A 13,451-nucleotide genomic window follows, 5' to 3' on the forward strand; every position below is an offset into this window, starting at 1 on the left:
GGATGGTATTTCTTAGGGAAAACACATATAACTTGTAAGACAAATGTCTATTCAGGAAAAAAAAAAAACAGCTACTGGAGAAAAATTTCATTCTGGAAAAAGTATCCTATGGAAACACATACTTTCCAGCAAAAACACACTGGAAAACATACACATCGGAAATGTTTTTAAATTAAAAATGCCCCCTGCCAATAAAATAAATTCTCTGGGGAGAATTTTCATTATGAAAATGCTCACTGTGAAGGTATTTAACAGGAAAAGTACCCATTGGAAAAATCATTGCCATAAAAGCAAGGGAGGGTGATGACATGCTGGAGAAATATTCTTTCTAGGAAAAATGCCTACCAGGAAAAATTTTACTAGAAGAAATGATGACTCAAAAAAGATGCACGAGGTGGGCAGATCATGAGGTCAGATCAAGACCATCCTGGCTAACATGGTGAATCCTCGTTTCTACTAAAAATACAGAAGAATTAGCTGGGTGTGGTGGCATGTGCCTGTAGTCCCAGCTACTTGGGAGGCTGAGACAGGAGAATCGCTTAAACCCGGGAGGTGGAGGTTGCAGTGAGCCGAGATTGCGCCACTATACTCCAGCCTGGGTGACAGAGCGAGACTCTGTCTCCAAAAAAAAAAAAAAAAAGGATGCACAGAAACATATCCTGAATGGAACAAATACCCACTGGGAAAATATGCATAGAAAAATTATGTTCATCATGAAAACAGCCTTTGTTTATGTACCTGTAAAAATCAGGAAACTATGCTTTATTTTGTATATACCATGTGTCATGCATTCTTCTCAGAGTTTCCCACCTATTAATTTATTTATTCCTCATGAGAGCTCTATGAGGTAGGTACTGTCTATGCTCCAATTTACATATGAAGAAACTGATGCTCAGAGGTTGGGTAACTTGCTCAAGTTTGCACATGAAGTAAAGGGCAGTCCTGGCTTTGAACTCAAACAAACATTCATTGATGCAACATTTACGGAGCACCTCCTGTGTGTCAAGCACTGTGTTAGGGAATGAGTTCTAACACTGGCTGAAACATAAGCCTCAGTTTTAAGAAATTAACATGGGAGACAGATTCATAAGTAGACTATGAAACTATAGCGAAATGAGTCTTTGTACATGCACCTTCACATTGGAAATTGAAGCAAAATGCTCCCACTAGACTGAAATTTCTTTGTGTGTTTATGAAAGAAGCTGCTGTCCTGGGTCTGCAGCAAACCACAGCTCCCCTGAGAATAACAGCCACTGGGAAAACAGAAACACTCAGGAGAACCCTCATATGTTGGGAAAACATAATCCCAGGAGAAAGTATTCATCAAAACATGTACCTGATGGGATACTTATTTGAAACCTAGTCTGGTAGGAAGTCTTCTCTCCTCTTTCCAGTCCAGGTCTTTGCTCTTGGCCACATGAGCTCAGAGATGGCCAAGTAATGCAATGGCTTGAGTAGTGAAATGGGCTGCAGGAGCCTTGTTGCAAGGAGGGAATTTGGATGAAATCTGGTAGAAGTTCTGAGTTCTCTTAATTTTTAAAAACCATTACTGGTTTATGGTCTAACCCCACTCATATGTTAGCTCCATGAGGTCAGAGCTCCCTGCCCATGTAGTTCATCTATGCATCCCCAGTACTTACAAAAGTTGGTGCTCAATAAATACCTAGTTCCAAAAGAGGGGATGTTGATCGTAGTTATAGCAGAGATGTTAACTGCATGGATGCTGGAGATGACCTAACCTGAATCCCACTTCTACCATTTCCTGGCTGCACAGACTTGGCTAAGATACTTGCTAACTCTGAGTCTCAGTTTCTTCATCTGTGCTGTGGGGACAATAATATTGTTTTGGTACGGCTCTTGGAGAGATTAAATGCCTGTTGAGTACTTAGCCTGTACTTGACACTAGGTAGAGGGTCAAAAAATAATCGGAACTTGTCCCTTCCTTCAGGAAGTTTATGGTCAGGTGGGCTATCCCCCAGCTACCAGCCCTTCCCACAAAGCTTCAAATTGGAGGCAGGGTCTCAGCAAAGCTGGTTATTGAAGTCTGGAATCTGCAACTCAAGTTTTCTTTCTTCCCTGTTGTCTCTAGAGATTAAGTGTGCTGTAGGGTTCCATCTGCTTCTGTAATAAAACATAAATTATTAAAGCCATAAAATATTGATGAACTGTTTTATAAAACAGAGAGACTTTAATGTATTGATTATGAATTGAGAAAGCCTTAATGAGTTTCAGGAGGAGAAAGAATTGGGCAACGATGCTGTGCCGATTCCTTCTGTGCCCCTGAACCAGAGGCAGTTACGAAAATAAGTTCCTCTTGTCCCATTTTGCATCACTGTCATCTTGCATTTGTGCCATGGTACATTGAAAACCTATGCTTCCATGAACATTAAAAGCTAACCAGAGAGAAAGAGAGAGAGGAAGAGAGAGAGAGAAAGGGAGAGGAAAATTCCTTGTTAAAAATCAACAAAGTATTTTAAGTGGAAACTTCCTTGCTTTTATTTAGCTCCCTAGGTGGCTCCCAGAGGCTCTGGAAAAACTGACGGTTAACATTGTAGCGGTTTCATTTTTAGATGGTTCATCCAACAACAATCTCTTATTAAAGTTCAGGAAGATTTCTCTCTTCCTTTATTTTAGGACGAAGGATCCAATAGCCAGAACTGAACTTGTAATAAGGCAGGACAACACACTTATTTTACAGTCGAGAAAACTGAGTTCCACGGGGAGATAATATCTTGTCCAAGATCCCACAGTTCATTAGTTTTTAAGACTTGGCCTGGCACCTGGGTCTTCTGACTCTGGTGTTGGTGATTCTTCTTCTTCCATTTCTTGAAGGAGGACTTTCAGATGATGCGAGTTGTTTCAATGTGGAGCAGGTTTTTGGGTTTTAGTCTTGCTGAATAGCATGGAAGCAGAGAGACTAAATGGCCTCTTGACCTCTTGGAAGGCATGTCACAGGGGGATTTGAAATTCCATGGAGTAACACAGTCACTGCATCAGTCATCCATAACTGGCCTGCTGGTCTTCAGAATCTCCCAGGTCAGGCTCAGGCTGGCAACTGCAGACACAACCACATCGTTGTGATTCTCAGGAATATCCAGTGAGGGGAAGAGGCTGCATTCATTACTGATGCATCCCTCACAGCTACTATGTGAGATGGGAAGGATAAACGTAAGTATCCATGAAGGACTCTAGGCTCAGAACATCAATGGAGTCGCCCAGGTTCATACAGCTCATTGGTGGCAGAATCAAGGGCTAGGACCATTATCTCTGGAGAAGTAGGTTATCATTACTGTACAAATGTTAAATACCATACTGCCTTTTTATTATATTTGGAAGAGTTCACTGCAAGGGCAAGAGGGATGTGTTTTCAATGAGACCGGCCCCTGCTGGTCTCATTGAAAACACATGAGGTGAGGGGTTGGTGGCTGACTTCATTTTGCCTTCGCTTGTTAGGTCTGATGTCTGTCAGAAAAGTTGTTGGGAAGGACACGGTAACATTTGCAGCTAACATTCATTGAGCACTTTTGCTGTTCCTGACAACTATGCCAAGTGCCTTTGCTCCCATGAGCTCATCTCTCTTTCATAGCAACCTTTGAACTAGGGAATCTTATCAGTCCCATTTTATAGAGGAAGGAATTGAGGCACAACAAGGTTAACTGAGTTAGACTGTGAAGCGAGGATCTGAGCCCAATGACACAGGCTTGGGAGCCTACAGGCCTAACTGGGTAATAATTGCAGATATGTTTCTTCTTGTCTTGAATCATGCTCCTTCATTTGATGGTACTGACCTCTTGTTTCTTCTTGAAGCTGTTGCTTATTTTGGCCTCAGCTGTGACCACTTCTGGGTCTCTTTCATTTACCTCCTTCCTGCTGCCAGCCACAGCCTCTGGTAGTTTCGCAGTGTTCTCTCATAGCCTCCAATTACTTTAACTAGACGTGGGCTCCTTGGGCAATCCCAGCAAATTGCATGCATTTTACATTACCTTGCTATTAACTGCACTGCTGACTGTCAATTCTGTATTGCCAGCCCTGAACTCTTCCTGGTAGCAGGGTAATCCTGGTCTCATAAAATGAGTTAGAAAAGTGTTCCCTTTGCTTATATTTTCTGTAAGAAATTGTGTAGAATTGGTGTTATTTCCTCCTTAAATGCTTGGGAGAATTTGCAAGTGAAACCATCTGGGCAAAGAGATTTCTTTTTTGGAAGGCTTCTTAAAACTCTGAATTCAATGTCTTTAATAGTTATAATTCTGTTCAGGTTATTTCCTCTTGAGTGAGTTGTAGTAGTTTGTGGTTTTCCAGGGAATTGGTCCATTTTTGACGATTAGTCAAATTTATGTGAGTTGTTTAGTAGAGTTGTTCATAATAACCCCCTTTTAATCCTTTCAATGTCTGTAGGGTCTGCAATGATATTCTGTTTTTTATTTCTGATATTGATAATTGGTGGCTTGTTTTCTTAAAATCAGTCTCACTAGAGGCTTATCTGTTTTTTAATCTTTCAAAAACAGTTTTTGGTTTCATCGGTTTTATTTTTTCAATTTTATTGACTTCTGCTCTTTGTTTTTTCTTTTTTGCTTGCCTTGGGTTCATTTTGCTTTTCTCTTTTTAGGGTTTTAAGGTGAACATTATTAATCTGAGTCTTTTCTTCTTTTCTAATATAAACATTTGATATTATAATTTTCCCTCTAAGCAATGCTTTAACTGCAGCTCATGGATTTGGTATAGTATATTTTTATTCAGTTCAAAGTATTTTACAATTTTTCTTGACACTTTCTCTTTGATCTATTGATTATTTAGAAGTATACTGATAATATGCAGGTATGTTGAAATTTTCCAGACTTCCTGTTATTGTTTAATTCCATTATAGTCAAAGAATATAACCTGTATGATTTCAATTCTTTTTAATTTGTTAAGGTTTGTCTTATGGCTTAGAAAGTAGTCTATCTTGGTGAAAATATTCCATGTGCGTCTGGATAGAATGTGTATTCTACTGTTGGGTGGAATGCTCTATAAATATCAATTACATCCAGTTATTAATGTTATTGTTCAGTTGTTTGACATTCTTGCTGAGCTTTTGTCTATTAGCTCTATCACTAGAAGTTTTAAAATATCAAAGAGAAGTTTTAAAATGTCAAAAAACAGTTGTATATTTGTCTATTTCTATCTCCAATTCTGTCAGTTGTACTTCATGTATTTTGAAACTTTTTGGCTTGCATATACATTTCGGATTATTATTTTTTGTGTTGAAACAGGCTTTGCCCCTGTTTATTTCCTGATAATTTTCTTTGCTCTGAAGTCCGTTTAGTATAGCCACGTCAGTTTTCTTTTTATTAATGTTTGCATGATATATCATTTTTATTTTCATTTTTTTTTTTTTTTTTTGAGATGAAGTCTTGATCTGTCGCCCAGGCCGGAGTGCAGTGGCTGGATCTCGGCTCACTGCAAGCTCCGCCTCCTGGGTTCACATCATTCTCCTGCCTCAGCCTCCCGAGTAGCTGGGACTACAAGCGCCCGCCACCATGCCCGGCTAGTTTTTTTGTATTTTTTAGTAGAGACAGGGTTTCACCATGTTAGCCAGGATGGTCTTGATCTCCTGACCTTGTGATCCACCGGTCTCAGCCTCCCAAAGTGCTGGGATTACTAAGCCACTGTGCCCGGCCAGTTTTTTTTTTTTTTTTTTTTTTTTTACTTTTAACCTATCTATATCATTATATAAAAAGTGAGTTTCTTATATACAGCATATACTTGGGTCATGTGTTTTTATATATACTGAAGATCCTTGTCTTTTATTTATTGTATTTAGACCATTTACATTGAATGTAATAATTGATATGTTTTGGTTTAGATGTGTCATTTTATTTTTTTATTTTTTGTTTCCTTCATTTTTATTCCCCTATTTCCCCCTTCCTGCCCTCTTTTGGGTTATTTGAACATTTTAAAATATTCTATTTTAATTTATATGTGTAGATTTTGACTGTATCACTTTTTATAGCAATGTTAATGTTCAAAAAAGGGATAACGATATACATACTTAACCTATCTTGGTGTACTTATAATCAAGATTTCATCACTCCAAGTAGACTGTAGGAACCTTACCATCATATAAGTCCCTTTACCCTCCTACCTTTATTTTATCTCATATATTACATCTAAGTTTATTAAAATTTTCATCAGAAAAATGATTTAGTTTTACTTTCAACTGTGAAATACATTTTTAAAAATGCAAAAGGAGAGAATTGTATATTATATTACCCTGATATTTGCTATTTATTTAGCCTTCCTCCATCCTTTTTACTTATTTTTAATTGACAAAGAATAATTGTATGTATTTATAGGCTATGGTGAGAGGTTTTGATATATTTATACATTGTAGAAAACTTAAATCAAGCTAATTAACATATCCATCACCTCACCAAGTGACCATCTTCATTCTTAATATTCCAAGATTCTCTGGGTTCATGTCACTTCTGTCTGACAAATTTCCTTTAACAAATAATCTGTACTACAAACCTCCATAACACAAGTTTACCTAAATAACAAACCTTCACTTGTACCCCTGAACCTAAAATAAAAGTTAAAAAAAAACCCAATTAACAATTCCTTTAAAGCAGGTTGCTTTCAAAAAGTGTTATAGAGGAATTTGGTTTGTCTTCATCTGGGAATGCCTTTATTTTCACTTCATTTTTGATATAGATCACTAGCTGTAGAATTCTAGATTGCCAATTCTTCTCTTTCAGCATTTCAAAAATATTAGAGAACTAATACTACAAAAATATATATTATTACTGTATTAGTAGTACCACATACTACTATTAGTAGTATTACGTAAGTAGTAATATGATAGTACTAATATTATAATACTAAATATTATAGTACCAACATTAGTAGTGCTATTATAGTTCTGGTCTCCATGATTTCTGATGAGAAATCTTGTCATTTGAATTATTGTTTCCCTTTAGGTAATATGTTGTTTTTCTCTGGCTTCTTTCAATATCTTTATCTTTGCCTCCAGTTTCAGCAGTTTTTTGTTTTGTTTTGTTTTGTTTTGTTTTTGTTTTTGTTGTTTGAGATGGTCACCCAGGTTGCTCTGTCGCCCAGGCTGGAGTGCAGTGGTGTGATCTCAGTTCACTGCAACTTCCGCCTCCTGGGTTCAAGTGATTCTCCTGCCTCAGCCTCCTGAGTAGCTAGGATTACAGGTGCATACTACCACACCCAGCTAATTTTTGTAGTAGAGACGGGGTTTCACCATGTTGGTCAGGCTGTTCTCAAACTCCTGACCTCGTGAGTCGCCCACCTCGGCCTCCCAAAGTGCTGGGATTATAGGCATGAGCCACTGTGCCCGGCCCAGTTTCAGCAGTTTGAGTGTGATATATCTGTATGTGGATTTCTTTGCATGAATCCTGTTTAGGATTTAGTGAGCATCTTCAATCTATAGGTTTTAACTTTTGCCATACTTGGGGAGATTTTTAGCCTTTAGTTTTTCAAGTATTTTTTCACCATCACACTTTCTCTTCTCTTTGGACTCTGATGACATGAATATTATACGTTCTGTTTTGCTATGGTGCCACAGGTCTCTGAGGGTCTGCTTTTTTTTTTTTTTCAATCTTTTTCTCTCTCTGTTTTTCAGATTGGATAATTTCTATTGATGTGCCTTCAAGTTCACTGAATATTCCCTCTGTCGTCTTCAATCTGCAATGGGGTCCATCCAGTTAGTTTTTCTTAAAAAATTCGATTATTATATTTTTCAATTTCTATGTGATTCTTTTATATATTTTCTATTTCTTAATGAGGCTTTTTAAATTAATTTCGAATTTTTTTATGATTGCTAGTCAGAACATTTGTGTAATGACTACATTAAAGTCTTTGTCAGGTAATTCCAACATCTGTGACATCTGGGCATTGACATCTTACCAGATGTCAATTGATTGTTTACCCCATGAGAATTAAGCATTCTCTGGTTCTTGGCATGCTGAATAATTTTGGACTGGATCTGAACATTTTGAATAGGATGTTATGCAACTTTGGGCCTTATTTAACTCCTACATAATTTTTTTTTTTTCCAGCAGGAAATCAATCTGGTTAGCTTCAAGTAGCAAGTTTCAAACCCCTTCTGTGGACTGTGGTTCCACTATCAATTCAGTTTTCAAACCTTGGTAGTGTTATTTAAATACACCAGATGTCTGTACCACCCAGTGGTCAGTCTAAGAACCTGGGGTGTGGTATGTTAGTTCAGTTCTGAGATCATTAATTATGCCAATTAGGATCAAATCCATGCAGGTACAGCTTGGATAGGAGCACAGAAATTTGTGAACCACTTTATGCAGTCACTTTCTTGAGCTCCTCTGTCTTATGTCTCTGGCACTTTACATTTGCCTCAGACTCTCTTTTTCTTCCTTGAGCTGGAAAGCTGGGGCTTTCATTACCTTGTTCTGTCATACACTTAGCTGTGCCTGTATCCAGGGTTGAGCTGCAGGAGGACAAAAGAAAGGAGACTAATGTAAGATTCTTTCTTAATAGTAGGGACACTGGGTGTGGAGTATTTAGAAACTATAACTTTTCTGTAAATCTAAAAGTATTCTATTTTTTTTTTTTTTAAGCAATCAGGGTTTGCCTCATCTCTTGAGTCACAGGTCCCCTCCCTCAGAATGCTGGCTCCTGTGACCTCCTGTAGAGGCCTCTGTTACCAACATCACAGGATGGTTTGTAGACTGGGTATGAGCAAACAGAGAGAAGGAAGAAGTGGAGATCTCCACATTCCCTCTGAGTGTGAGCAGTTCTCTTTCCCGTGCCTGGAGCCAGAACTAGAAGGTCTCTATTTGGAGCTCAGTCTGTTCACACACATGCTCGCTTCCCAGTTTCAACCTGCATTGCATTCAGGTGGAGGGATACCGGAGGAAAAGCAATGGTAGACTCACCTTGGTTTGGTGCTGTAAATTCCCGTCTTCTCCAATCCACCTGCTGAGACTTACTTTTCAGAATCTTTAGCTGCTCCATGAATTCTGCGTTCAGTTGAAGGAGAAAGGGGGAGTGCGTTGTTTTCATCTTTTTTTTTCTTTCAACTTTACGTCTTTAAAAATGTTTTATTATATATAATACAGATAAGAAAAGTACATACAGTGTAAATATATTGTTGTGTGAGTATAAATTGATAACTGCGAAGCAACCACCCAGATTAAGAAAGAAAATATAAATGATAGTCCCAAAGCCTCCATGACAACTCACTCCCTTTCTGCTAGAAGTAACCATTATCTCCTGATTTTACGGTAGCTATTTCCTGACTTAACTGTTATTTACCGCCTATACCATACCTTAGTATGATTTAGTTATATCTTTTTGAACTTTATATAAATGAAATCATAGTTTATGTAATCTTTTGTGTCTGGCCTCCTTTCATCATTGTTCATGAGATTCATCAATGTTGTCTGTAGCTGCCATTAATTAATGATCACCTTTGTATTCCATCGAAAAAAATATATAACAATAGATTTATGGATTCACATGTCGATGGGCGTTTGGGTTGTTTCTAGTTTGGGGCTGTTATGAACAATGCTTCTGTGACATTTTTATACATTTCTCTCGAAGTGCATGAGCTGGGTTTCCCTGGGATAAATCTGACCCAGTGGAGTTACTGGGTCATATCATATATCTTCAGCATCAATAATAGTGGCAAACTGTTTTCTCAAGTTTTGTTCCAATTTACACTCTTACCAGCAGATGAGAATCCCTGTGGCTCCACTGGGGCTGTGTCTTAGTCATGTCTGTACCTATCACGCATGACACAAGTGATGTTCAATCTGCATTTGTTAAGCCGTTGAACTGACAGCTGGCTATGACTGTGTTGTGTGTGACTGGGATGCAATTCTTTTGTTCAGATTTTGAAAAGCTTTGGGTTACGCTCTATTTTCATTAGAAAGAAATCGAGGACATATCACAACGATCTCCTGTGAAAAAAATGTGCCTAAGAAAGCTAATGATGATTTGTGAAGGGGAATGAAGATGCTGAGTCTTTTGAAGACTTTGATGGCATATCAAAGGCCATCATCTTGTTACTTGAGAGTGCTAGGTTTGGTGGAAGACCGTGGACAGAGGGATAGAAGCAATATAGAAGAGGAATGATTTCAAGAACCACAGGACAAGAAAGAAAAGAATAACTGAGTAAATTCCATGGTTAAGGCATAGCATGGCAAGATTGGTTGCTGTGTGTCAAGAATTACAATTCACTCCATCAAAGCGATGGCATTCAAGACTAGATGGAAAGAATTCAAACTGTACAGTGTTGGAACAGATGAAAACACTCCATTTCTGGACTCCAATTTTGGGCATTGACTTTGTCTCAAACTATTTTAAACAGATGAATCTGAAAAATCTTTGAAATCTGGGTGACAGGTTAATATGTAGGCATAATCTCATGGTCTTACAAGGGTAAACTACAAAATATATAAAATCCTTCTGAATCTGGTTCAGATGAAAAAGTTGCTATCAGAAATAGGATGTTCAGAATTAAGTGAAAATTATCTTAGAAACTCACTGAAGGGATAAGTTTTTGGACAACTAAATAAAATCCATTCAATGTAGCAGCTAGACTAAATAATGACAGTAAACATTCATTATTATTACATTTATTTTAAATGCCAAGCTCTGTCTGCATGCTTTTTGTGGATTTTCTCAATGAATCCTCACAACAACTCTAGGAAGTTGAAAATATTATCCCTATTTTACAAATTGGGAAAGGGAGGCAAAGAGGGGTTTGAGTGACTTGCTCAAGATCACACGGCCAGTTAGTGATGCAAACAGACAAAATATAGGCAAAGAGATCCCGGAGCCTACATTCTACTCTCTCTCTTTTTTTTTTTTTTCAATTTAACTTCATTTATTAAGATATTGCACACAGCCAATGGAAGTGGGGATCTACTTGCTCATCTCACAGAACAACCAGATCACTAAGAAAAAACATGATAAAGACTTTTTTTTTATTATTATACTTTAAGTTCTAGGATACATGTGTACAACGTGCAGGTTTGTTACATATGTATACATGTGCCATGTTGGTGTGTCACACCTGTTAACTCGTCATTTACATTAAGTATATCTCCTAATGCTATCCCTCCCCCCTCCCCCCACTGATGAAGACATTTTTATTTTTTATTTTATTTTATTTATTTTTTTTTTTTTGAGACGGAGTCTCGCTCTGTCGCCCAGCCCAGGCTGGAGTGCAGTGGCGCGATCTCGGCTCACTGCAAGCTCCGCCTCCCGGGTTCACGCCATTCTCCTGCCTCAGCCTCCCGAGTAGCTGGGACTACAGGCGCCCACAACCGCACCCGGCTAATTTTTTTGTAATTTTTAGTAGAGACGGGGTTTCACCGTGGTCTCGATCTCCTGACCTTGTGATCCGCCCGCCTCGGCCTCCCAAAGTGCTGGGATTACAGGCGTGAGCCACCGCGCCCGGCCTGAAGACATTTTTTAAAAAAAAATCTGAAGGTTAGAAATAGTGATGTGTGCTGCCTTTGGATATTACTATTATGAAATGAGAAAAAAGTTCAGGTTTTTTAAAGAATAAACTTCAGAATTGCAATTTTACAATATATACTTGGCATTGCTATCTAGTACATGATTAAGAACAGACTCTGGCGTCAAACCCTTTGGGTTCAATGCCCAACCCTGCCATCTACTACCTCTGGTGACCTTGGGTAAATTTTATGACCTTTCTATGCCTCAGTCTCCTCATCTGTAAGACGGGGATGTTGGGGCTCCGAAATGAAGGCGCCCCCACAATGAAGGCATGAGAAGCAAAATTCTTCTCCGACCTTCTCCTATTCTCCATCTCTCAGTCTCGTTTTCCCCTGAGGCTAGTCATAGAAAGTAGAATCCCTTTTCTCCAAAGCCAGCCATGGAATATAAAATTATTACTCTAATTTTTCCTCCTCCTTTCTGTGCAAAATCTATTCATAAATTATCTGACCTACCTTGTTCGACTGTAAGGCAAGAGACCCCCATTCCAGGGAAGGCCCTGCGCTATAGCCAGAAAGATGCAATGCATGCTCAGCAAAGCCAAGGAGAATCTAGACAGACAGGCCTTTCTGGGTTCCCCAACTCAGTCTACTGCATTAGATCATAGCCTTTTTGTCCAGTCATATTTCTACAGGGCTATTCATTCATTACTGAAGCTAAGCATAAAAATGGACAATTTCCTCTGTATCGTTGGGCCTTCATTTTTTTAAAAATTATATTTTAAGTTCTGGGATACATGTGCAGAATGTGAAGGTTTGTTACATAAGTATACACATGCTATGGTGGTTTGCTGTACGCATCAACCCATCATCTACATTAAATATTTCTCCTAGGCTCCCTACTCTTTTTTTCCTGGTTTTAAATATTAATATGTATACAGTAAAACTTTATTTTGCTGTACAGTTGATGAGTTTTAACACATATACAGTTTTGTATAGCCACCATCACAATTGTGACACAGAACTACCTCATCATCTCAAAATTATCTCTCACGGTGTTCCTTCATAGTCCCACCCTTCCCTGACCCCTGGTTTTTGGTTACCACTATAATTTGTCTTTTTCCAGAAAGTTGTAGAAATGGAATCTTATAATGTGTAACCTTTTCAGATTGGCTTATTTCACTTAGTATAACACCTATGAGATTCATCTAAGGTTGTGACTGTAACTGTTTATTTTTAAGTTCTGGTTGGGTGTTCTGTTGTGTGGATGGACCACAGTTTGTTCCTTCATTCTTCTGTGAAGGACATTTTCATTGTCTCCAGTTTTGGGCAATTTTGAAGGAAGCTGCGATAAATATGCACATACAGGTTTTTGGCTGAACATATTTTCATTTCTCTAGGGTAAATATTAAGAGCGTGATTTCTTGGTGAGGTGGTATATGTTTACAACTTTATAAGAAATTGCCAAAATGTTTTCCTGAGTGGTTATATTATTTTTCATTCCTACAAGCAATGCACAAAATATCCAATTGTCTCACATGCCCATCAGCACTTAGCAGTGTCAAATTTTTAAAAAGTATTTTATGTTAGCCATTCTCATGGGCACTGACTTTCTCTCTTAAACTAGTATAAACAAATGAATCTGAAAAATCTTCAAAACCTGGGCAACAGGTTAATAAATAGGGATAATCTCATGGTCTTACAAAAGTAAACTACAAAATGTGTAGGTGTGTCTCATGATTTTAATTTGCATTTTGCTAATGACTAATGATGTTGAGCATTTTTTCTTGGGCTTATTTGCCATCTAAGTAACTTCTTTAACAAAGTGTTCAGATCTTTTGCTCATTTTCATCAGTTGGGTGTTTTCTTCTTGGTGAGTTTTAAAATTTATTCTAAATACATTTTTTGGTATGATATGTGGTTTGCAAATATTTTCTCCTGGTCTCCAGCTTATTATTTCATTTCTTAACACTGCCTTCAATGGATCAAAAATTTTTAGTTTTAATG

At 38.0% G+C, this 13,451-nt stretch overlaps 1 long non-coding RNA gene across 7 annotated transcripts in view; it reads left to right on the forward strand.

The window, feature by feature from the left end:
* The window catches only part of LOC105493990 (uncharacterized), a 155,125-nt gene that overhangs the window by 91,413 nt on the left and 50,261 nt on the right, over positions 1 to 13,451 (forward strand). For all 7 annotated transcript variants that reach the window (XR_011614103.1, XR_011614107.1, XR_003020974.2 and 4 more), the window contains one exon: positions 7,625 to 7,705. This is a non-coding gene — a long non-coding RNA (uncharacterized lncRNA). The remainder of the gene's footprint in view (positions 1 to 7,624; positions 7,706 to 13,451) is intronic.

This window comes from Macaca nemestrina, chromosome 15 (genome assembly GCF_043159975.1).
Source record: "Macaca nemestrina isolate mMacNem1 chromosome 15, mMacNem.hap1, whole genome shotgun sequence".
Lineage (NCBI taxonomy): Eukaryota > Metazoa > Chordata > Mammalia > Primates > Cercopithecidae > Macaca > Macaca nemestrina.